The sequence below is a fragment of the Dysidea avara genome, chromosome 2, assembly GCF_963678975.1.
Source record: "Dysidea avara chromosome 2, odDysAvar1.4, whole genome shotgun sequence".
NCBI classification, from domain to species: domain Eukaryota; kingdom Metazoa; phylum Porifera; class Demospongiae; order Dictyoceratida; family Dysideidae; genus Dysidea; species Dysidea avara.
In genome coordinates, this window is record NC_089273.1 from 2,621,735 (window position 1) to 2,645,735 (window position 24,001).

The 24,001-nt window shown below is 38.2% G+C and overlaps 1 protein-coding gene across 7 annotated transcripts in view; it reads right to left on the reverse strand.

Annotated features, from left to right (window-relative positions):
* LOC136246442 (pleckstrin homology domain-containing family G member 3-like) overlaps window positions 1-17,624 on the reverse strand; it is a 48,116-nt gene extending 30,492 nt beyond the window's left edge. For 3 of the 7 annotated variants that reach the window (XR_010696416.1, XR_010696415.1, XR_010696419.1), the window contains exons 1-3: window positions 17,398-17,568; window positions 6,103-6,416; window positions 374-687 (exon numbers count right to left, since the gene is read on the reverse strand). The gene's annotated coding sequence lies outside the window, so the exon portion shown is untranslated. Of the gene's footprint in view, window positions 1-373; window positions 688-6,102; window positions 6,417-17,397 lie in introns of all 7 variants that reach the window. The other 4 variants (XR_010696417.1, XR_010696418.1, XR_010696422.1 and 1 more) reach the window with 3 other exon arrangements.
* Window positions 17,625-24,001: the final 6,377 nt, after the last annotated feature.

Genomic DNA, 24,001 nt, shown 5'->3' on the forward strand with positions numbered 1-24,001 from the left:
AAGTTTATATAATTCAAACACATATGTTACAAACTATTCATAACTCCTTCCCAGTTCACTACATTGAGCTGATAATGTTACAACATCTAAAACTGATGTTAGTTGAACATTAATAAATTGACTACTGTGTCATATTCATTCACTATCGGTCTAGTGCTTCATAACAAGTCAGTGAATGTTGTTATAATTATTTATCCTTTTCTGAGTACACAAATGATATGTTTTCTATTGTTGGATGGTTTTAGGGTTTGTATATTTGTTCCAGCTCTACCATATGTACATGGTCAACACATGACTACTACCACTACCTTCACACAGACATACAATATTTGTATAACACACTACACACAGACAGATGGACAGACACAATTACCTGTGACGGCAACTATCTCAGAGGAGGTGACAACATGGGTGACAGGTTGATACTCTCTCCTAACTTCTCACTCTCCTATGCCATTATCTACCTGAGGGGACTGCTCTGATCCACATAATCCCAACCCTTCGGGTATATGACACTGGTCCATTACTGTATTTTAAGGCCCCAACTTGTTCATCACTCTTAGGACTTTTTAGATGAGACTGGAATACCATCTGACCATGAGGGTGTTCTGTGTCTGTCATCTTGTTGAGATCATGTGATCCGACTATCTTGTACTAACGGTGGTGGTCAGCACTACTTGAATCAACCTGTAACGGACCAAGTTTAATGAGACAAGTATGACAAGTTAGTCAGTATGGTGTATGTATAATTACTCTATGATGACCATGGGATTATTGTGTTGTAACACAAGTTTATGAAAATGAGCTAAACAATAGGGTTGAGACAAATAGTTCGAAGCTTCGTTCAGTTTCATAACATTCGGATGCTGCTTTACTTCACCAAAGCATGAACACATGCTTTAACACATACGTAGAGATACTACAGTGCTTATCTTGCCAGGGGATGGCTGACTCCCCTGATGCAGTTACCATCACCGAAGTGGAAGACCGCGGTGGACTAGCTTCGACCATGAGCTGCAAATTCAATGCCTGTGGTCAGCAGATCACTTTTTAAACATCAACCAAAACAACTGGTCTAACTGGCAGAGCACACTGGACCAATAACTTAGCAGCTGTTTGGCAATAGGTGGTGGCTTCAATTCACTGGAAGAATCAATGAGCATTCTCGATGTTCCAGTAATGACAAAATCATCATTCATCCACACAGAGCAAGTTATTGGCAAATGGTAGTGGACAATTTTGGAGGAGTCTATGATAGCTGCAGGGAAGGAAGAAAAGCAAATTGCAATACAAAAAAACAGCTATCATGGAGGATACCCAGCTATAACAGTCATTGTTGATGGGGGATGATGCAAACGCACACATAAGCATTCATACAATGCATTGTCTGGAGTTGGTGTCATTTTTGGCAAAGAAACAAAGAAGCTTTTGTATGTTGGCGTACGAAACAAGTTTTGTGTGGTGTGTTCTAAGGGTGGTGACAAGCAACACGAATACTTTAAGAATAGGTCTGAATCATCATCCTTCATGGAGTCAGATGTTGTATTGGAAGGGTTTCGCAAGGCTGAAAAACAGCATGGTTTGCTCTACATCAACTTTATTGGTGATGGTGACAGTTCGGTCCAGTCCACATTGAGAGACAATGTCCATGGATGGGGACGTGACATAACCAAACAAGAATGTGCAAACCATGCTGTAAAGTGTTTCAGGTCTTCCTTAGAGAATTTTGTGAAAACCGATCCTCATTACAAGGGTAGACACAAGCTTATGAAAAGTATGCGAAAAAGACTGGCTTCATCAGCTATATGTGCAATCATAATGAGGAGCCAAGATGTAGCAGAAAAGAAAAGCGATCACGTAACCGCTGCCAAACATTTGCAAGAAGACATTTTGAACTGTGCACTGTACTGCTTTGGAAGCCATCACAAGTGCAAAGCTGATTACTGTAAAACAGTCCAGAATCTGAATGCCATTCAACAGTCAGCAACCACAAACTCATCTACTGATACTTTAGTGCCTACAGATTCCTTGGACACAACATTATCATCTTTGGACACCACTGTATCTTCTACTACCTCATCTGATACCACTGATGACTCACTTCAAGATATTACACATGATAATATATCAGCAGTTGAGAGGGATGTAGAAATTGACATCATAGATACAGTGGTGCTAGAACAGCTGACAGCATGGGAGGATGCAACTACTGATAACCAGGTTGATTTTGTTAGTTCCACTTTAGATCCACCTGTACCACTTTATGAACGAATGATCTGTGACATACGAAAGATTGCTAGTAGGCTAGCAGCAAAGTCCAGTCAGCTTATAGGTAAGAAACAAACATATAGAATTCAGCATGTTGCTATATCTCTGTTACTCACCTAGGAAATTTTACAACTGATTTGGCAGAAGATTACATGCACATCCGCAGCAAATTCGATGGTGGTAAACAGATCAATCATTGTCAAAGTGTGTCCTGGCAAGGAAGATGTGCTAGTGCTGCACTGAGGGGCCAGAATGGGGACCATCATGCTGAACTAAGGTGACACAATCTCAGGCAAATAAATGTTTCAAGTCTGTCTCAGCCTCTAAAGCCAAACAAGTTTACAATGATCGTAAACGAAAAGCTACAGATGATGCTAAATATAAAGGAAAGCAAAAAAGAAAAGAAAGTGACAACTCATTACAAGACCATCGGGATTATTCACGATATGATAACAAGGGGCCAAATGCAAGAGAAGTTTCCTCAGACATCTCAAATTCAAACCTTCATGAACTAATGATTAAGTACTTCAATGCTCAGGTAACAGTAACTGAAGCCTCAGCAGAAGAAATCAATATGAGCACAATAGAACAAGGTAGCAATAGGAGATGGCATTCAGAGAGGAGAAATAGAATCACGTCATCAAATGTGGGCCAGATAGCCAAGAGAAAAAGTAGTACCAAAGTTGCTGCCACTGTCAAAAAACTATTGCATTCAAATTTTTGTGGAAACAAAGCCACTGAGTGGGGGATTGAACAAGAAGAAACCAGCAGAGAAGAATACAAGGAGCAGAAGCCGACTACTTTAGCTGACTACTCAGTTGTACAGTGTGGCTTAGTAGTTTGTGTTCAACATCCCTGGCTTGCAACTAGTTCAGATGGCTTGGTTTACGACCCCCACCAAAGGACTTAGTTGACTTCAAAAATCCTTACTCTGCTAGGGACAAAACATTGTTACAAGCAGCAAGCTCTAAGACCTTTTGTCTTCAATTTGATAAACTTACTATAAAACCAAACCATGATTACTACTACCAAGTACGATGTGCAATGTTTTGTAGAAAAGTGTAAGTGGTGTGATCTGGTGGTAATGACTAGTATGGATCTATATATAGAAAGGATTTATTCAGAGCTTATGATAACGTCCAGACACCAGACACCAGACAGCAGACAAAATCCGGTCAAATTGCATAGATGTCTGACCATAATGCAATTTGTCCAGACACAGTGTCCCATCAAAGCACAGGGAAGGAGCCTAAGGGCTGAGCTGGCATGCTATCAGCAATAAAAGTCACTTGGTTGCCAGGAGATAGTATATATTCTTACAACCCAAGGGAGTGACCACAAATGTACTATTGCCAACCCTCTGGCTCTGGTGTACTGTAACCACATAACAGCTGCAGTAAGGCATGTGACATCTTAACTATAATGTTTATTTGCTATGCTACAGTGGACACATTGGGCATTTGTCTTCTACATGTCCAGTCAATTTTGGCAATTGTCTTGCCAATTTTGGTTTGCCAGGACATTGTGGCAGGACAACACAGAATTCTTATCATAAGCTCTGTTATTTTGACTTAAACTTTTGTGAAAAATTTCTTCCTAAGTTACGTGAATTCTACTTCACATCAATTTTTCCGGAGTTGGCATCTGAGCAGGGTGTATGTAATACGTGAACCAGACCAGTGGCTAACAGATGAATGGACAGAAACATATTTACAATTGAACAGGAATTAGTGTATTTATTACATTATTGTACGTATACCATTTATTTTTATTAAAATGACTCTTCTACCAATGACCCATAAAGTTACACTCCAAATAACCGAAGTTGGGTAGTGGGTGGGAATTTGTACTGGAATTGAATGGGAATCGTAATCCACAGGGTAGTCAAATTTGCAATTTGAATAGCTATTGTCAATGAATTCCAAGATAAAGAGCATGGAATTAGTAAATTGTAGCTCAGTGGAAATTTGTAATCTATTCTTTGCAACCCCACCTCTGCCAGACTTGGGTAAGTGGAGGGTGACATTGATAGGTGCACACTAGACTAGAGTACACCCAAGCGGTGACTATCAGACCCCAACAGCAAGCAATCTAAGCTATGTATCAAGCATGTAGGCCTACGACAAAGGAGCCACAACAACCGAGATGTAGAACTAATTACTCTACATTCAGTCAAACCTTAACCACGTAAACATAGTATATAGCTACCTACACTGGCATAGCTAAATGACAATGATTGCTAAAATACAGCACTTTACATATAGTAACTAAACAAACTTTTTCAGTTCTAATCTTCTCTTAGTAATGCACACCTTAATGAAACAGATTGCCACTGGTTTTCCATCTATTACCAAGGTCACCTTTATAGGTTATAACCCGATCCTGCACAGGAATTTAGCAGATAGAGAACCAAATGAATGACCTTAAAAGTAGTGCACTCTTTGTGCAATCACTACCCATTGATTACCTTTGATTACACAACGTATGATGCAATCATAGGTATGAATAAATTTTAAAGCCATATGACTCAAATTCCTGGTTAACCAGTGTTTCCGGTATACCGTAACCTTAAAAGAAAATTTTACAGATCAAAAATTCTTTAAAAATTTGCTACTACATATCAACAGACACACAATTTCACACTCTATACAACACTCGTCACATTAAAATGTTGTTACAATACTGGACCTTGTTTAGTCTAGTGCTGAATAATTGTAAAAATTTTACTATCACAATAGTTACTCATTAAAATTAGTGAATACTATCCCGATAGTTTATGAAACACTTTGCTCTTAACAAAATCTTAGTTGTATAGCTATGATTTGCAGTCATATAGAACGTTATTTTGCATGCACAGGACATTTGTTAATTAACTGCGTGGGTGGCCGATGAATATGGACTTTTGGTAAAGCTTGTAAGAAAGCTGGTGATACCAACTGTAAAACAGTATAGAAGGGCTGTTAATACCATTTTAATACAGATCTGAGCTTATCATAACTATCAAGATAGTGATATCCCTACTATCACGATAACGATGGTAATTTACTATCGTGATATATCGCACTATCGATACTATTGCTCAGGAGGAGTAATTGTGGGTTTGAGTTTGTGTGTGTTATGATGAGGTGGAGTTGTTAACAACATGTCATTTGTACCCTAACAGGTAGAACAGGAGTGTCAGTTCTCCACTTAATATAACTGTGTAGATTACTTCCCCAGTTAACACCAGGTCCCCATTAATAAAGCTGGTCATTTTCTAACTCTTAAAACCCACACACATACCTTAGTAACAATTCACTGAAAAATGCACACACCGATAAATCGACTTTTACACGTAACCTCAAACAGATTACTATCACTATGGAACACAATTTGTGCTATTATAATTGTGATGTAATACAGAATAAAATGTTACCTAGGGGAATACCCTGTGACCAAGTCAAACTTGCCATGACAACAAAGTTTATATAATTCAAACATACATGCTACAAACTATTCATAACTCCTTCCCAGTTCACTACATTGAGCTGATAATATTACAACATCTAAAACTGATGTTAGTTGAACATTAATAAATTGACTACTGTGTCATATTCATTCACTATCGGTCTAGTGCTTCATAACAAGTCAGTGAATGTTGTTACAGTTATTTATCCTTTTCTGAGTACACAAATGATATGTTTTCTATTGTTGGATGGTTTTAGGGTTTGTACATTTGTTCCAGCTCTACCATATGTACACGGTCAACACATGACTACTACAGTACTACCTTCACACAGGCATACAATATTTGTATAACACACTACACACAGACAGATGGACAGACACAATTACCTGTGACGGCAACTATCTCAGAGGAGGTGACAACATGGGTGACAGGTTGATACTCTCTCCTAACCTCTCACTCTCCTATGCCATTATCTACCTGAGGGGACTGCTCTGATCCACATAATCCCAACCCTTCGGGTATATGACACTGGTCCATTACTGTATTTTAAGGCCCCAACTTGTTCATCACTCTTAGGACTTTTTAGATGAGACTGGAATACCATCTGACCAAGAGGGTGTTCTGTGTCTGTCATCTTGTTGAGATCATGTGATCCGACTATCTTGTACTAACGGTGGTGGTCAGCACTACTTGAATCAACCTGTAATGGAACAAGTTTAATGAGACACGTATGACAAGTTAGTCAGTATGGTGTATGTATAACTACTCTATGATGACCATGGAATTATTGCGTTATCTACACAAGTTTATGAAATGAGCTACACAATAGGGTTAAGACAAATAGTTCGAAGCTTCATTCGGTTTCATAAAATATGGTGCTACTTTACTTCACCAAAGTTTCGTTACCATGGATACTAACAAGTTAAACCAGTTACACAACTATTTCACTCCTTGTGGAAGCTGCTATTTGCTTATTTTTTGAGTAGTTATAGTTTAAACAATAGTTGTACTGGAGCTATAACAAAGTGTAGGAGTTTGTACTACAGTGTACACCCTAATAATCATCAATTGTGTTCATTAATTGTTGACATGACATCCGTAACAAAGCTTCGAAGCTTCCGTAACATTTTCAAAAGAAGCTTCCGAGGATGTATTTGTACATTCGTTCCAACCCTACTACACAAGGACACAGATATTAAACTACACTACCAGTGTACATGGTTGAGAGTAGAGGATGATGACAGATATACTACACAGTTAACAAAACTATATCATTGACTATGACACGATTGTGTAGTCAGTCAAACACACAAGATAAACAAGTGGTTAGTGACATGTATCATCCTGGAGGTAATATTTGTAGACCAACATGTAACCATCAATATATTAGTTACAGGTCAAACAGGTTTCCAGTTTCAGATAGACAAACCCTTCTCCAGGGCGATTTATCACAATAACAGCTGAACAACAAATGTGACCCAGCTTGGGAAAACCGGGCTTATCACCTATTTAAAAGTATCGAGAAATGCTGGTTTTAAGTATTTAGCGTGTTGCAGCTCGCCAATGGTTGAAGCTATGTGTACCAAATTTTCATATGTTTTACACCAATTCGTTACCTTCCACAGCATCCACTGTGCAAGTAGCTAACAACTAAGTCTCAGATAGTTTTTAAATCGAGGTTGACTGCATTAGGCGAGCTGCAAAATTGGTGGGAGGCAGGGACCTGGAAGGCGGGCAAGATGGTGTTCACAAATTGAAAAGGAAGGCGTAGGGATGAATTAGGCCAAGTTTTGGGCCATTGAGGTCTCGAAATTGGCTAAAATGAAAGTAAATTCACAGCAGAGATACTTTTTCAACACCACAGAGCTGTACAGCCACATATATTCATCCTAAGGCTGACCAGAGCTCCATTAAGGCCCCACACCGCATGTACGGATAGCCACTGGGCTTGGGAAAAGTAGCCAGCAAAACCAGACCACTCAAGTCTAGCTCATTTTGATTGTGGAATTAGATAGTTTATTCATGTAGCTTTGTGTCCTGGGTGAAAAATCGAATCTGCTGACATGGGAGATAAGATTGGTTTTCTCAGACTGGGTCACAAATGTTGATTCTTGCAATAAACCCTCTATCTGCTTGTCTGAGCTGTCTGTCGACACATGAACAACTCTGGCAGTTGTGGGAAACACAGTTATTGCTTCCAGTAAACCAACACTGGAATGTCCATGTACCACTCATACACTCAGCTGGGGCAGGACTAGTAACACACAGGAGGACTGTACAAGTCTTACAGATAGAGGACACACAACCTGAAGTTCCAGAATGATACCTAAAACACTACTCAACACAAGGACAGATTCCACAGTTGACATGTGAGCAAAGTTACTTGCTCAAGGTAACAACAGTAACAGTAACTGAGCATTAAACTTGGAACCTTTCAATTACCAGGTAGTTGGTATAGCCACTTAGCTATGATACCTCACACAATGCATGCACGCACACAGATGGACAGACGGACACACACACACACACTACAAATCTGCACAATAGCAGCTTCAATCACAGTCAGAGCATGATGATGTGTAAAATGGCCTAATGTGACGTTAATTTTAAACTCAGAATCAGTAGTTGCCATGACAACATTACATCGGTAGCATATACAGGTAAAATGACATCTGCACAAAAAAAATTGTTATGCACAGTGAAACCTCTAGGACCATGAAATTGGACCTACTAGATGTGGCCGCATGGAAATACCTTATACAGTGAAAATCACCTTTACAGAATAGCTTTACTCCATTCAGCATCAATTCATCAATTATGCATTAAAATAAATGCCATAACTTGAACTTTTAGCTTGCTAGCCTGTATGTCTGCACCTGACCACAATCACAAGGCTAGAGGCCAAACAAAGCAGCACACAACCACCATTATATGCCACAACAACAAACTCACTGGTGGGATGCAGAGGAGGTTGGAAGGCTTCCCAAGTCACATGACAAATAAAGGTATTTTTTACATTGATGGAAATAAATTATTATGATCATTGATTAGTCTGTGGCTTATTACTGAATTTTTAGCACCTGTGCATTAGGCAACAGGCACGCCCCTTGCTATTCTACATCCTTATGTTTAAAATAGAACTAGTGTATCATTTTTCAACCAAAAGGCATAAAAATTTTGGATGAGTTACTGTAATAATTTTGCTAGAAAAGAGTGCTTGCGGTTTTTTGATAGCAACTTCGGGTGACAAATAGCATGGAAGTAAAAGGAAAGATTGGTGGCAGTGTCAAACTGGAAGTTGAGTATCTGGTGATTGAGAAGCTAAAAGAAAAATAAAAACACACAATAGTTTGTACTGTTTTGTATAGTGTATCATGAAAGTATCAAGGCTCTAGTGTGTAAACTCTAAAATATATAGTTCTAGTTTATAGGGAAAAATTATAACTCACATTCTACAGCAAATTAGCAGTTGGGTTTGGACTAAAGTGTGTTCTAGTGTTAGCTTATATCCAGTAACAAAGTACAGTATATTTGCCAAAATCATTTGTAAGTTATGGAAATTTCATGGGAGCCGTACATGAACTGCATGTACAGAGCAAGCGTTATGAAAACTTTTCTTGTGTTGATTGTATTAATGAGCAGGGTATAACACGAAGGAGGACAGCAACATTGAATGTTGGCCCTGAGAATATCATTTCTAGCCTTCTTTGTGGTGGCCAGTTATTGCTATCATTCATCTGGAGGCTTTCTTCATCTTTGTAGTCTCATGTGATCCCGACTAGGGCACATGCCACTAGTGTCTTAATGAAGTACGCTGTATAGAATGACTTCTTGTGTGTTTATTTGTACTGTTTTCTCAGGTGTGACTCCTCTATCTATCTTTCTAGCTTGTCAACAAAGACATTTACAGCATCTGTGGCCTGGTGTGTAACCTCATGTGAGTTATACTTAGCCCAAGTTTAAAACTAACCTATTCAGTGGGGCTTAATGGGGCTCATTGTGCCAATGTCATGTACTTGTCATATTTCATCAATCAGGAGGTATTTCAGTACCCAAGAACGTCCAGTACATTTTTCATTGCAGACCATTGGGCTCACGTGCACGCTTCCAACCTCCGCTGGGTGGGATGTGCCTTTTGTATTCCTGATGAATGTCTGCCTTCTGTGTTTTGTCATTTCTTTTGTCTTCAATTAAATGATCCTCTTCTATCCAGGAAATCATACAAAGACATTAATCTTCCATATCGACACTTTCCTTGAAAGAGCATATCTAGATGCCACAAAACTATTTGAGGCGCTTAACAGACTGGTAGCTGCTAAGCTGTGCTGCTTTTAAAACAATTGCCACACCCCTTAAAGATCAAAATGTGACATGACAATCTAGCTTCATAGGAAAACAAGGTGTTGTGTCATGTCCACTAGCTTGATCTAATGTGTAGCTTAGTGGCAAGATCGAGATACCACACTAGCATATTTCATAGCTAGCTCTAGTAAAAAAGAACCAAACTAGTGCAATAAAAATTACATAACTTAAAAATGTGGTATGGTTCCAGCAATAAAACAAGAGATGATGGTAGCTGTGAGGGAAAATCCCTAGTTACTTGGAATTGTAGCAAAGTGGGGAAACTCCTACTTTTGAATCCATCATCTCGTGCTTCACTACTTTTTATCACTGGAACCATACGTACCTCATTTTTAAATTATATAATTTTTATTGCACTAGTGTGGTCCTTGTTTGCTAGAGCTAGCTATATAAAACCGTACTTCATTGTTTAAAGCAATAATTTTTATTGCACTAACTTTAAGGTGGTCACTATAATGAGCTTGTCTCAGGGAGGGTAGGACAAGCTCACGTGAATACGTAATAACACTTAGCAAATACTGAAAGTATTTCACGTCAACTGAATAGACCCTGTACAAAAAGTAGAGGGAGGGGATCGACGGGGATTAATACATATTCTAGTTCTACTTAGTTTGTTGTTTGCAATGATGTGATTCACGATTGGAAAAACGCTGCCGTTATGGAGTAATTAGACTTACAATGATGACGATGTGTGGCGGTGATGACTTTCACATCAACAGTAACAGTAGTTATCAATGATTACAATACAATCTTTTTTTGTACGATCTATTAATTTCAACAGGTAGTATGACTATGTTTAAAACAAATATTTTAGTTAGCGCTCCGTAGTGAACGTGGTCCTGTCCTACCCCCTGAGCTTGTCTTATTAAAGAGGTGGTAATATAAGGTTTCACTGTACTAATATTATAGAATACACTAAAACACTTTGTTGTTACAGGCCCACAAGCTGTTGATAAGATACAATAAAAAACAATAGTGTCAGTTATACAATCACTCAGGACCACCACTTTGGTCAGGTACCACAATACAACACCTTCACATGACTACATTCAACCATAGATATACGACTCTTAATAGGGATTGGAAATGGCGTCACACATCCAGTATACTACTTGTACATTTGACGACACCAGGTAGATACAAGGAACATTTCGCTTGCTACCACTTTGAAGAGCATGAGAAGACTAACACTTCTTACTGTATAACACTTCTTACTGTAGACTATTACTGTAGGTTTTGTATAAGTTCTGTATGGTTGAATGCAGAGGAGGTTGGACACGCTTTAAGCATCACCAAATATTATTGCCGTTAATTGCATTATTTTAATTGGTACTTCACATGACCCTCGATAGTCTCAATACAAAAAATACAAATGGTGGAGCAGAGTGGGGTATAGTGGGGTAGACTTGATAATCAGATCACTCTTCATGTAAGCTTCATGAAGAAATACTTTGTTTTGTTAAAGCACTTAGAATTTGGGTAAAATTGCTAACCACTTTTTCGCATGCAGAACTTTGCCTGACAAATCTCATATGTATTTGTAGACAGAAATCATGACGTCTCACTGATTTGGATCGAGACAACCCTTTACTTCACTTCATAAAACAGACTATTGTAAAATTTGTTTTAGTGGTGTTTAAGGGTTGAATGATACAAGCTGCTTTGGTGAAAGCCATTGAGTGGCCTTTCCCACAGAAGAAACTTGTTATATCGTGCTATTTTGTTATCGTCTCTACACCAAGGTACCTGTAGCCTCTGCACACACTTCTTGGTATCAATGATATGTGGCTTTTTAGAACACTTTTGGTCATTAGAATTGAACAGAACAGTTTGTAAGTCATACCCCTGGTTTAAACACTGCAAATTCCTTAGTTACAACATTGCTTGGTGCTGTAATACCCTAATGTTTCTGTTCTTTAACTCTGCACGGTTGTCATGTAGCACAACTATTTTTTGTCTATCAAGCATTAATCTAATTCCCAAGCCATTGAACAAGGCTAGTAATACTGTGACACACTTTGTTAACGGGTCCTAACCCCTCTCACAAAACCTGCAAAACTCCCATCAATGGCCAATAATTTAGTACATGCGGTACTTAAATTACAGGAACCACATGCCCATTCAAAATGTGGCTATTTTAGGCATGTGACGCTATTTCCAATCCCTTTTTAAGAGTTGTATATCTATGATTCAACATGTATACTTCATGTACAGTACATAATGCATAGACCAGTAACACCATAACATTGTGATCAGCAATATGACCATATTTAGCTTGAATAACATTTAAGGCTTGTGAGCAGCAATTTGTAACCTCAGTTGGTATAGTGACTAAACCTTATCCTCCAGTTTGCCAACCTACACACTTAAGTAATCTGGAGTGAGTAAGTTATAGGATCAGCCTAACTCACATCCAAATAAAGTGATGAGTTATGCAGAGAGATGATACCTGCCATATACGGTTTTGTTAAGTAAGCAACATGCAATATCTAGCCATACCTAGACATATCGCTGCCTATTCACAAGTGATACAGTAATCATGATCAATGTAGCTTAGTCACCATTTCACTCGCAAAATCACTATTCAGCTGGTAAAATATTTTAATTTTACTGACCTATTGACCCTGTACTTGGCTGAATTTGGCCCGAGAAACAAAATATTTAGTTGAAGTGGCCTAGTTACAGGTTGCACATCTTGCAGGACATCCATGGTTACAAAGGATTGATGGGGCACTACCACTATTGACAAAACTGTTTGTATGGTTCATCTCAATTCCTACAATATAATACAAAATAAAAGTAGTTCTCAATATAGAACTAAAGTATTAATTCTATATAACATTGTAGATCTATATTCACAGGTCATACACTGATCAACACTTCAAATAACAGATCAAGGTGATATGTTGCCCAGTCAAGACCACAAGGACTTTGACAGTGGTAGTAAAGCAACCTATAGCTCATATCACTACCTTGTATTGTATATAGTGTACTTCCCCAACAAACATATTGGTTTGTTTACATGTTGGGACTATAAGAAAAAAAAAAACTAATGCTAAACATCTATTACTAGTAATAGCATGGGTAGCAGTGAAATTTGGGATAAATACCACGAGTGTTGTATTGGAAATTTACCATTTCCATTACAACAAGAGTGCCAAATTTCACCACTACACCCATGCTATTCCCAGTTAATACCATACTCGCTGCATACAAGCATGGGTTAAAGATAAAATTACACTATTTGGATACACACTCCCATATTATATAGGAGAAATTTTGCATACCCCTATGCAAAATGTCTCCTATATAATATGGGAGTGGCAGCATTTATATAGCGTACCCCTACGCTATGGCGTTCTCCCATAATATATAGGAGTAATTTTGCGTACCCTACGTAAAAATTACACCTATCATACACTAAAGTACTGTATATTGGGATCATGGAGGTTTGCACCAATTCACAATACATACCTCCAAATGCTATTCTCTATTCTTCACTGTAACTAATGCTGTGTGATGGGCTGAACATGAACCCAAGAAAATATGATCTATTGACTTTTCACAAGTGGATAAATCCACTCACCCATGCAATTAATTAATTATTTAGTTGTAAATTCTTTATACAAAGTTTGTGAGGTTAGCGTTGAAACAAGGGTGATTATCTACACCTGCAGAAAGTGCAGATACAATAATAGATATACCTTATTGTGCTGTCCCAAAATCGCTGCATATACTATTTGAACTCTACCACCATTCGATACTCATAAATAATTATTAAGCACTTATTTTCACAATCTATTACACGAACCATGGGTATTAACCAATCGTTTACGGTATATGCATGTAGGCGCGACCATGCTACCTTTACTTCCAAATTTTCCTTGTATTAGTGTGCCCACATAAAATTCCATGCAAAAGGGTGATCTGTTTCGTGATGTGATCATTGTTTTTCTATAAATGATATCTTTTCTTATTGTTTCAAATGTCACCTTTTTGATGACATTTGACAAAAGTCACAATGACCATTCCTTTAATATGTCAAAGAAATTGCACACTTTAATATCTGAAATGGTGTTTCATTATACAATTACTTTGAACTTCAGTGTATAAATAAGCCAAGTTTTAGCCTGTTCAGTACAGTTTGCATAGTAAAGAAATGGTCATTGTGACTTTTGTCAAATGTCATCAAAAAGGTGTCATTTAATAATATAGGAGTGATTTTGCGTGGAGTATGCAAAATCACTCCTATATATTATGGGAGAACGTCGATGCATAGAGGTACACTATATAAATGCTGCCACTCCCATATTATATAGGAGTGCGTATCCAAATAGTGTAATTTTGTATATATCCCTGGACTACTGGACTGACATATTTTTGGTTTTTACACATTCTGAGGTTGGTTTATGAGTCTTGCTAGCTAAGGGTCTTCAGAAAAGTTGCAGCCTGCTACTGAAATGATGAGTGTGATGAGTGGAGTAAGCAAAAACTGACTTTTCACTACTTGTTATGACCTACAGCATTTATATACTTCTTAATATTGTGTTTTGGAAATTGTAATATCTAGCAATAGCTAGTCATAAATCATTTTACTATATTTGTACTACCTATGATACACTGTATCCTTACACTAAATAGCTCAGACCCCTGGGACACAACCTATCCTTCCTAAGATAATCTATTGCAGCTAAATTTGTTCCTACATACAATATACAAGCTCATTACACAACTGTAGAGTTTTTCTGCTATCATGATTAGTTCTTACATGTGCTGGTTGGCGTACTATAATATGCGACCAAATTTATTAGCATTGTACAAGCTTGCTACTACCTCCAAGTTGTTCTTATTGGTTAACCATAACTAGTACATTCCCTGTAGCATACTGATAAGGAGTATAGTACAGGGGTGTGTGTATATGCACTGTAGAAGAACATAATAAATAGAGGTGAAATCACTAGAAGTCAGTTTTTGCTTATTCCACTGATCACACTCATCATTTTAGTAGCAGACTGCAAGTTTTCTGAAGGTCCTTGGCTAGCAAGACTCAATAAAACCAACCTCAGAATGTGTAAAAACCAAAAATATGTCAGTCCAGTAGTCCAGTCCAGTGTTCCAGTCCACTGATTAGTTATACCCCTTCACTTCAACACACATAGTGGTCTGGATAAAACAAATAAAACCAAGGTAGAGTCTAATCACTGGACTGGACTACTGGACTGGAATACTGGAATGGACTACTGCACTGACATTTTTTTTTTTGGTTTTACACATTTTTAAGGGTGGGGTTACTGTATATTTGGGTGACTTGTGACAACATTTCGGCACTGAGTGGTGAATATAATACAAAATGTAGCCAAATGGGTTCAGTTAAATGTACTGCTTGACAGTATCTACTCTACTGTATAGCAGATATACTGGTACACCCAAAAATTTTCTCTCACTGTTAGGCACATGTGATTAATATGATGCAACTTTACACACAAACTAGATCCCATTGCATGACTGGTCATATTTCATTATTGGAATGAAATGTCTGCATTCTGTTAATTGTATTAAGATGCCATTTAGCTGTTAATAGGAGTAGAAGATTGCACGATCATAGCACAATGGCGTACAGTACATACAGGTTTTAGTAGGTAAATTTAATGTGCCCCCATTACATACAGTTACATACGTGTATCATGGACTTCAGTGACTAGTCACCAATTCACAATATACATATGTTATAGAAAGTTGTATCACAATGATCATGTGTGCCTAAGAGAGAAACATTTCTGGGTATACCTACATGTCAGTATCTGCTATACAGTAGGGTAGATACTGTCAAGTAGACTTAGATACTGGCTTAATTTTTAGGATCATATTCACCACTCAGTGCTGAAATGTTGTCACAAGTTACCCAAATATATAGTAACCAGGCCTAATGTATTTCGCGGACTGGACTCACAGACTGGACTCGCGGACTGAGTTGGAAACAGATTTTAAACAATAATCCAGACATTATCCATCTCTTGCAACACTGGAGGCACCACTATCGAGCTACAACTGCTGATACTGCTCTTCCTTACAAGTCAACAAACTAGCACACGCACTAATTAATTAGAATACACTTACGATGACGTGTACTAGCAGTGATAAAATGTGATAGAGGCTATTGTTGTGGCTTAGATGTTTTCCTTTGTTGCTCCAGTACTTAGCACTAGTGTTAGGGCTGTAGTGATGAGCCAGTTTATTTGCATAGCCCCGTCAATATAGCTACCCTGCTAAGAATTATTACTGACTTATCTCTACAACCCTAGCACTAGATAAAGGAAAACATTTACGCTACAACAATAGCCTCTATCACGCTTTATCACTGCTAGTAATCGTGTGTCGTAAGTGTATTCTAATTAATTAGTGCATGCGCTAGTTTGTCGACTTGTAAGGAAGAGCAGTATCAGTAGTTGTAGCTTGATAGTAGCGTCTCCAGTGTTGCAAGAGATGGATAATGTCTGGATTATTGTTTAAAAGCTGTTTCCAGCTCAGTGCGTGAGTCCAGTCCTGGTCCAGTCCGCGAAATACATTAGGCCCAGTAACCCCACCCTTTAAAATGTGCAAAACCGTTAGTCCAGTAGTCCAGTCCAGTGATTAGACACTACCTAAAAACCAATGTTCTAAATGTCTGAGCAGCGTGTTACTGTACATTAGACATTGACCAGTTACTGAAAGTGATTAGGCCACAATTTGGTGATCTTTCATTTCTCATCAGTTCCCACATGTATTTCCCCATTATTACAGATTTAACCATTATTTGTCTGAACAACAAAATACTGAGGTTAGTTTTCAAGATTGTCACACCTGTACAGCAGCTACTGTACCTCATGCACTGTACAAGCAATGTTTATTGGAGTATCAGATTTGTGAAGTGAGCCCTTCATCATTATAATGTTTACAGAACTTTGCAAGCAAAAAGTGTCAAACAGTGCCACTGTGCTTGTCAGTGGAGCTGACAGTACATCAGAAATGGTCCAGTATCTTGTCATAGCCTAGCAATTGTGTGATAATGACCACCCGCCGCACTCCACTTTTTAAATCTTCTGATGAGAAACTGAAAATCATTAAATAGTTGCCTTATGAACGAGAGTACTTAGTCTCGCGTGGCCAAACCACCTTTTCTCTTTATCACTGGGTACGGAGAAACAGTGACAAAGTGAAAAAAAGTGGTCCGCGTTTGAGACTTAGAGACTACTCCAGGTGGGCTAACAAAACATAATCGAGAACATAACAGACCAACTGGAGGATTATACATCCCGTACAAACACATCACAAACACTTACTACACATGCTCATTTTTGGTATCGCTCCTACTCAGTCTAGCTCCTGCTCTGCTGCTTACCTGCTTCATTTCCCCACGAGTATCCACCAGTGGCCGTATACACTCCGAATATTACCTACGCCAGTCGCGTGATTTGCCTTAGCCTGAGTAGTCACTGTCCTCGTCGATACTGTCGATAGCTGATAATCACTCTATAACAGGTGTTTGTGTGTGTTGTGTAGTACACTATAATGAAGTGTTGATTCTTGCTCGTGTTGTGTCCTCGGGTGACGCGACTTAGCAACGCACAAATTCCGGTCCGGACATGTTAATAACTGCTACCTATGCAGATAGGGTATTATAACAGCTAGTAAAAGATCAGTATACAGGAGTAAACTCGGGAATTTAATCACATTACACTTGTCTTATGAAATAAATTACAGTGAGTAGTTGGATTATTTAACTTATATATAGCTAGCAGGCATTCAGAGGTGGCTCAGTGGCCCAGATTTTAAGCTGGGAGCCCTGTAATATTTAAATCAGAGAAAGAACTGTGTCTAGCTTGTACAGTGAAGTACACAGTAACATGATAGCTCTTGTGCACATATCACATGTGCAATCCCAGTACAGGCTGATCATGACCAGTGGTTAAAACAGTGGACACACTACACATTCCTTTCTGTGTTATGTGACATGTAGGAGTATTTTAGCTTAGGTCTACTCTAATGAATAAGTGAATGTGAACCATCTCGTCTACTGATCACATGCTCCACAAGAAGAAACATTACCTTAAAGATTATAGCTATAATTCCCTCACCGTTAGCCCTTATAAAGCTTTACAAAAAATACATGCACCACATCTGCATAAGCTATTATAGTGGACATTGATATTGGTCGATTGATAACTCATATACGGAAGGTCACATAAGACTTGTATTTAAGATTTTCAGAATGCTGACATCACAAAAAATAAAAATAATGGTGTCCAAGTTTTACCGATTATGCTGGTTGAAACACAGGGGTGTAAATTTGTATAATGTTTTAGAGAAGAAGATACAGTATCTTTGAGGTTTGTAAACACTGTGGGCTCTAGTTTTGTAAAATGTGTCCGTCAATCTACAAGTTGATATGGTCCAGTGTCGCTTTTAGCAAGTCCCTCAAGATTAGTGTGAAACGTTCGAGTGAGCTGATGGCAATTCTTGCCGATTGAGGATAGATTTTTAACTGAAACCAGATGAAGAAGACCATGAACACACATGGAGAAACAGTACTAACTCTTTTATTATTGATAATTCTAAAGTAGACCCCATATTTTGCTTTCAAGAACTCCTCTGCCTGGTGGTAGCTAATACTGCCCATTGTCTCATTACTGCATGTTGGAATCTGATTGGCATACAATGTAGGGAATTAGTTCAGATTGACAAAATATCCATTAACATAGTGATGAAAGAGATTTATTCATGATTAGCATTATGATTATAGAATCATTTTAGTAAACCCGCCACCCTCCCTCCTACCCCCCAATCAGTGCCTGTTATTGTTATTAGGACTGTACCAATACCACATTTTACATCGGTACTGATATCCAATATATATTGTCTATTTCCAGTACAGGTTTTTTTATGTCATATAACACAGCCGATACTTAAAGTTGAACTGATATGCATTACAGCATAATAGTATGTAGGATGATCACTATGGCTGTGTTAAATTACTACAATTCATATTATTATGCTTTTCAACCATGTACTCCACACAAGGCCAACTCTTGCTAGTTAAGGACTTAGCCATTTGACAACAGTTGTAAGGCACTTTTCATGTCACGTACGTATACTATACTTTTAATAGTGCATATAACTTGAGTGAAATATCTGTGTTGCAGAAAATTTTATGTAATATTTCTTTGATATCTGATGATACTAAGTCCAACAGTAACCTGTGGTGGGGTTAGTAGCTAGCAACCTGTGGTGGGATTACTAGTTGTAACCGGTGATGGGGTTACTAGTTAATAGCCTGTGGTGGGGTTACTAGTTAGTAACCTGTGGTGGGGTTACTAGTTGGTAACCTGTGGTGGGGTTACTAGTTGGTAACCTGTGGTGGGGTTCCTAGTTGGTAACCTGTGGTGGGGTTACTAGTTGGTAACCGGTGGTGGGGTTACTAGTTAGTAACCTGTGGTGGGGTTACTAGTTAGTAACCTGTGGTCTCACCGGTGGTTGTTCACTACATTCATCAAACGAAAATCTGCAAAGCCAATAAAATGTCTGCTAACTTTCAGGAATCATTAGCATTCAGTTAGTCTAGGTGTTAACATCATTCTAGCCCAGCATTGTACCTACTTGTTACTAGCACTATTGTCACGTAGTGCCTGAATGTCATGCTGGTGCAGTGGCAACTTGACTTAAGAATTCCAATGCTAGCACACACAGTTTGCCACTTTCTCTCACTCTTTCCTAACCAAAATTTCTAAATCACTTGGAATGGGTCAGCTAAGCTATTTAAAGCCCCTCAGATGGTGTGGGCTTGGCTACTGGCCTTGGCTACTGGCCTTGGCTACTGGCCTTGGTAATTAAATTTGTTCATAGCCTCGCCCACATTGTCCTTGGGTCTCTAAATAGCATAAAAACCTTGTTGATCCATTCTAGCTAATACGTAGACTTCCAATTGACCAATACTGACACTTGTAATATATTAGTACTGATACAGATGTAATATCGATATAGGTATAGCCCTAGTGATTATGTCAGTATAATTTTGGGAATGACATGTTTACCTGTTAACACTATAGGTATAGTTATGTTGGTTAAAACTGTAAGAAATGCACCAGAAATTCCAAAAAAAAAGTACGTATTATCCTAAAGGAAGCATGTCAGGTTGTACTAAAGGCACTTTTGGATTTGATTATAGTTAACCATGCAATACAGCCAAGGCACCATGAAGGTATTGTGAGGCTGGTTTCTGTTTTATTTTATTTTTTGTGACCCATACAGTACTACCATATTGTACGATGAACAGTCACACTAGTTAAACTACTCTAGTCAGGTATATAGAATGATGGAGCATGGTTGCTAAATTATTTAACTAATCACTGAAAGACAGTATAGTTTCAACTGGCTGGAAATAGTCTCTCATAACTGCAGTTCGCAAGGGTGATCATTAGAGGGCATCTTGCTTCATGCTGTACATCATATAGATGAAGGAAAGTAGTGTGTGCTGCTTTTCTTGACTTTCATAAAGCGTTTGACTCCCTTGACCACTGTTTACTATTGTAAAGAATCAACAATCTTGGTGTTACAACTTCTGTACTATCTTGGTTATATGTATTCAGAGCGGAGAGAAATGAAAGGTGGGATTTCTCAAGACAATGTGCTGGGACCATTGTTATTCTTGATATACTGTACATGAATGATCTACCTTTACAGGTTACTGATATGGGCCAGTATGTTAGTGTTACAACATTTATTTGTAGTGGAGCTACTCCTTCCATTACAGCAGCTTCCATTACAGCAGCTTCCATGAACACACAGTTACATCTGATACATAACTGGATCACTAACAGTAAAATGAGATTAAACTGGAAAAATATGTCACGTGGTTCAAATTTGGTTCTAAAAAGTTTTCATCATATCAGTAGTAGATAATTCTAACCTGAAATCAGTACATAAACAAAAGTACTTGGGTGTGTTGTTTTTGACTGTATGTTATCATGAACCTACCATGTATCTCAAGTTTGTAAGAAAATGTCATACTATCATTTTAGTTGTCACAAACATTGTCTGAATGCTGACCTGCTCATATCAAAAGATTTTGTACAGAATGTGAGACACTGCAATCTCCGTGACATTTCCGGATTTTTTTGCTACAGAAGAATGGCTACTAGGTCACACCGTTCCATCCCTAAGAGACATTATCGTGAATTAGCTGATGTAACTGTGCCGAAAAGGTCTATAGTATCACGTCTGTTGTCATTTAGTAAAAGCAATGGAAGAAGTGATGACAGTTCATCCAAGAAACTTTACCGTTTGAGAGTAATATAAGCCGATAGTGAACGTGGCCATGTTAGAGTTCGATACATAGGCTATGGAGCCGAGTGGGATGAATGGAGGTCTCTTGACGATATTGTGGAACTGAGAAATTCGTCTAGTTCAGATGAAGCTACTACTACCACCCCAGTATCATCTGAAGGTCGGTTTTGTTTTTATAATGAACTGAGGAACAACATAAAGTCAATGTTGGTCGTCAAGAGGAAGGATGATTCAGTTTGCACCATAGTCATGAATTTTGACAAGGTTTATTTTGAAGGACGTATAAGGCGTGGTGTAAAGACCAATGGGATGCGAAATAGAGATATGTACCAGTTGAGCAGCTTGTCAAAGCTGGATGATGTCTAGGAAGAAAGGTGGTATGTACGCGGGCTTAATGCTAATGGAGACTTGTTATGTCCAGCCAAAAACAGTGAAATCTACTATTTTAAAAATTCAAAACAAAAGGTTGACTATCAGATGCAAGCAGATGGGTTACTATGCAAGTATGTATTTGGTGGGAATTCTCAACTGGTCTTTCATTTCATCCGTTGTGATGGTACTGTAGCAGACTGGGATCATGTATCATGCCAGTGACTTCATAATTTGACTCAATTGTATTACAACTGTACAAGTGACAGGGGCGTAGCCAGGATTTTTTGAAGAGGGGTTCCAACAGCAGTATTGAGTTACCAGAAGCAGGGGTCTGCGCCCCCAGCCGCTGAGAGACTTTCCATATTTTAATAAATCACAACTCAGCAAATTACTATATTTTATGCAAAAAAGCTGGAGTACATAAATTATAATGCATATAAGTGCCCCTGGGGTGAAGCTCAAGTAGTACTAGGTAAAGCTATAATACCACATGCATGGAAACAGACAGCATAACACATAACTATAAGCTTAGAGGCACATATAGATAATTGCCCCACTAAAGTGTAGGATTGGAACCATGAATCGACTGATACAAATAGAATGACTTAGCTACAATCAAAACATTATGACTACAAACATGCATAGCATGGATTCCTGCATTCTGCATTCCTAAGTGATGGAGTTCTATATCTTTTAACCAAAGTATAAGGTCATGCTCAGTTTTGCATTCAATAGAGTGTCTTAGAAACTCCGCAAATGAAGTCCTTTAACATGGATATTACAGTTAGAGTATAGGTGACTGTTCTATTAGAGTATTTACCTAACTGCTCTATTAGAGTATATCGGTCTTATCAAAAAGTTTCCAAGAGGGCCCAGTAAATCCTTCCAGTGCAAGCTTCATCAATTGTTGTGCTGTGTCATACACTATTACTCACTCATTTTGATGCACTGCATGTACTAAATGGTGCGGAGTCCTGCTGTAAACCCAGAAGCCTGAGTCTGAATTTTTTACAGGGGGGTTCCTGAACCCCCCGGAACCCCCCTCCCTACGCCCCTGAGTGATAATATCAAACATATAATGCTGTATGTACAATCAAGCACTATCATTGTTTTGGGAACATGTTCGACAGTTGTGATTAGACTGTTGACATATTCCACATAACTGAACTCTGTTTGAATGAATGCAATCAGGATTAAAGGTTGGTTTTTCAATGTGATTTAGTTTAAGCAGAAGTTGATGTAAGGAACTGATGTCACGATGGTTTGTAGATCTAAAGTAACTTTTTGTTATGTTGTCATTTAATTTTTCTAACCCTTGTTGACTAAATGGGGTGATGCTTCCATAAAGCTTCAGAAATTCAGGGATGTGACTTACTAACACATGTAGGTATGGAGTAACATTCTCAGTCTGGTAAACGGAGGTAAAAAGTGACATCCACTGAATCAAATCATGTTTAAGGTTGCTTAACTGAGTACTAGTTAAAATTGTGGGTAATTGAAGTGTTTTGTAAATGTTGTAAAATTGTTCCCAATTTATTTTTACATCAGTAACTTTTGGCAAATCTGGAAATAAATCACTGGAATCAATATTGTTGAATACTCAAACTTTCTCAGGGCCAGTTAAGTCCCTCCATTTCAATACTTTAGACTCCTTATCTTGATACGTGTGAAAGGATACTTTGCAATCCTCATTCGAAAACTTGATGTACTTGTCAAAATGTAACGTATTTTTATTGATGCCATCTAGAGGTCTCAACTCCACAATAAGCAAATGTGACCGGATTTGTGAAAAGGGGTCTTCCACACACATCCAATTTGTAAACTTTGACAATTCATAACTTCAGATTGGAAAGAGCTATTGACTTGAAAGTTGGTCAGAAGTGAGCACCAACATAGCTTAGTAGTTGGTGAAAATTTCAGAGTAATATGTTACTTGAATACTACATTACGGTCTCCCAAGTTTACAAAATTGAATGTGTGTGGAAGACCCCTTTTCGCAAATCCGGTCACAAATTAGTTAGAACATCTGACACCCTCAGAAATAAATATAATATATTGGGAACCACATGGTCTATCGGTATGGACGGAAATAAAGGCTGCCGAATACAACCACACTTTTCTTCATTGTACTTTTTTGTTTTAGGCAATAATGAACCTTTGCTGATACTTACAATTGTCCATCCTCATTTTATACAGACCAAATTTTAGTCATATCACGTCTGTCTTCGGAGG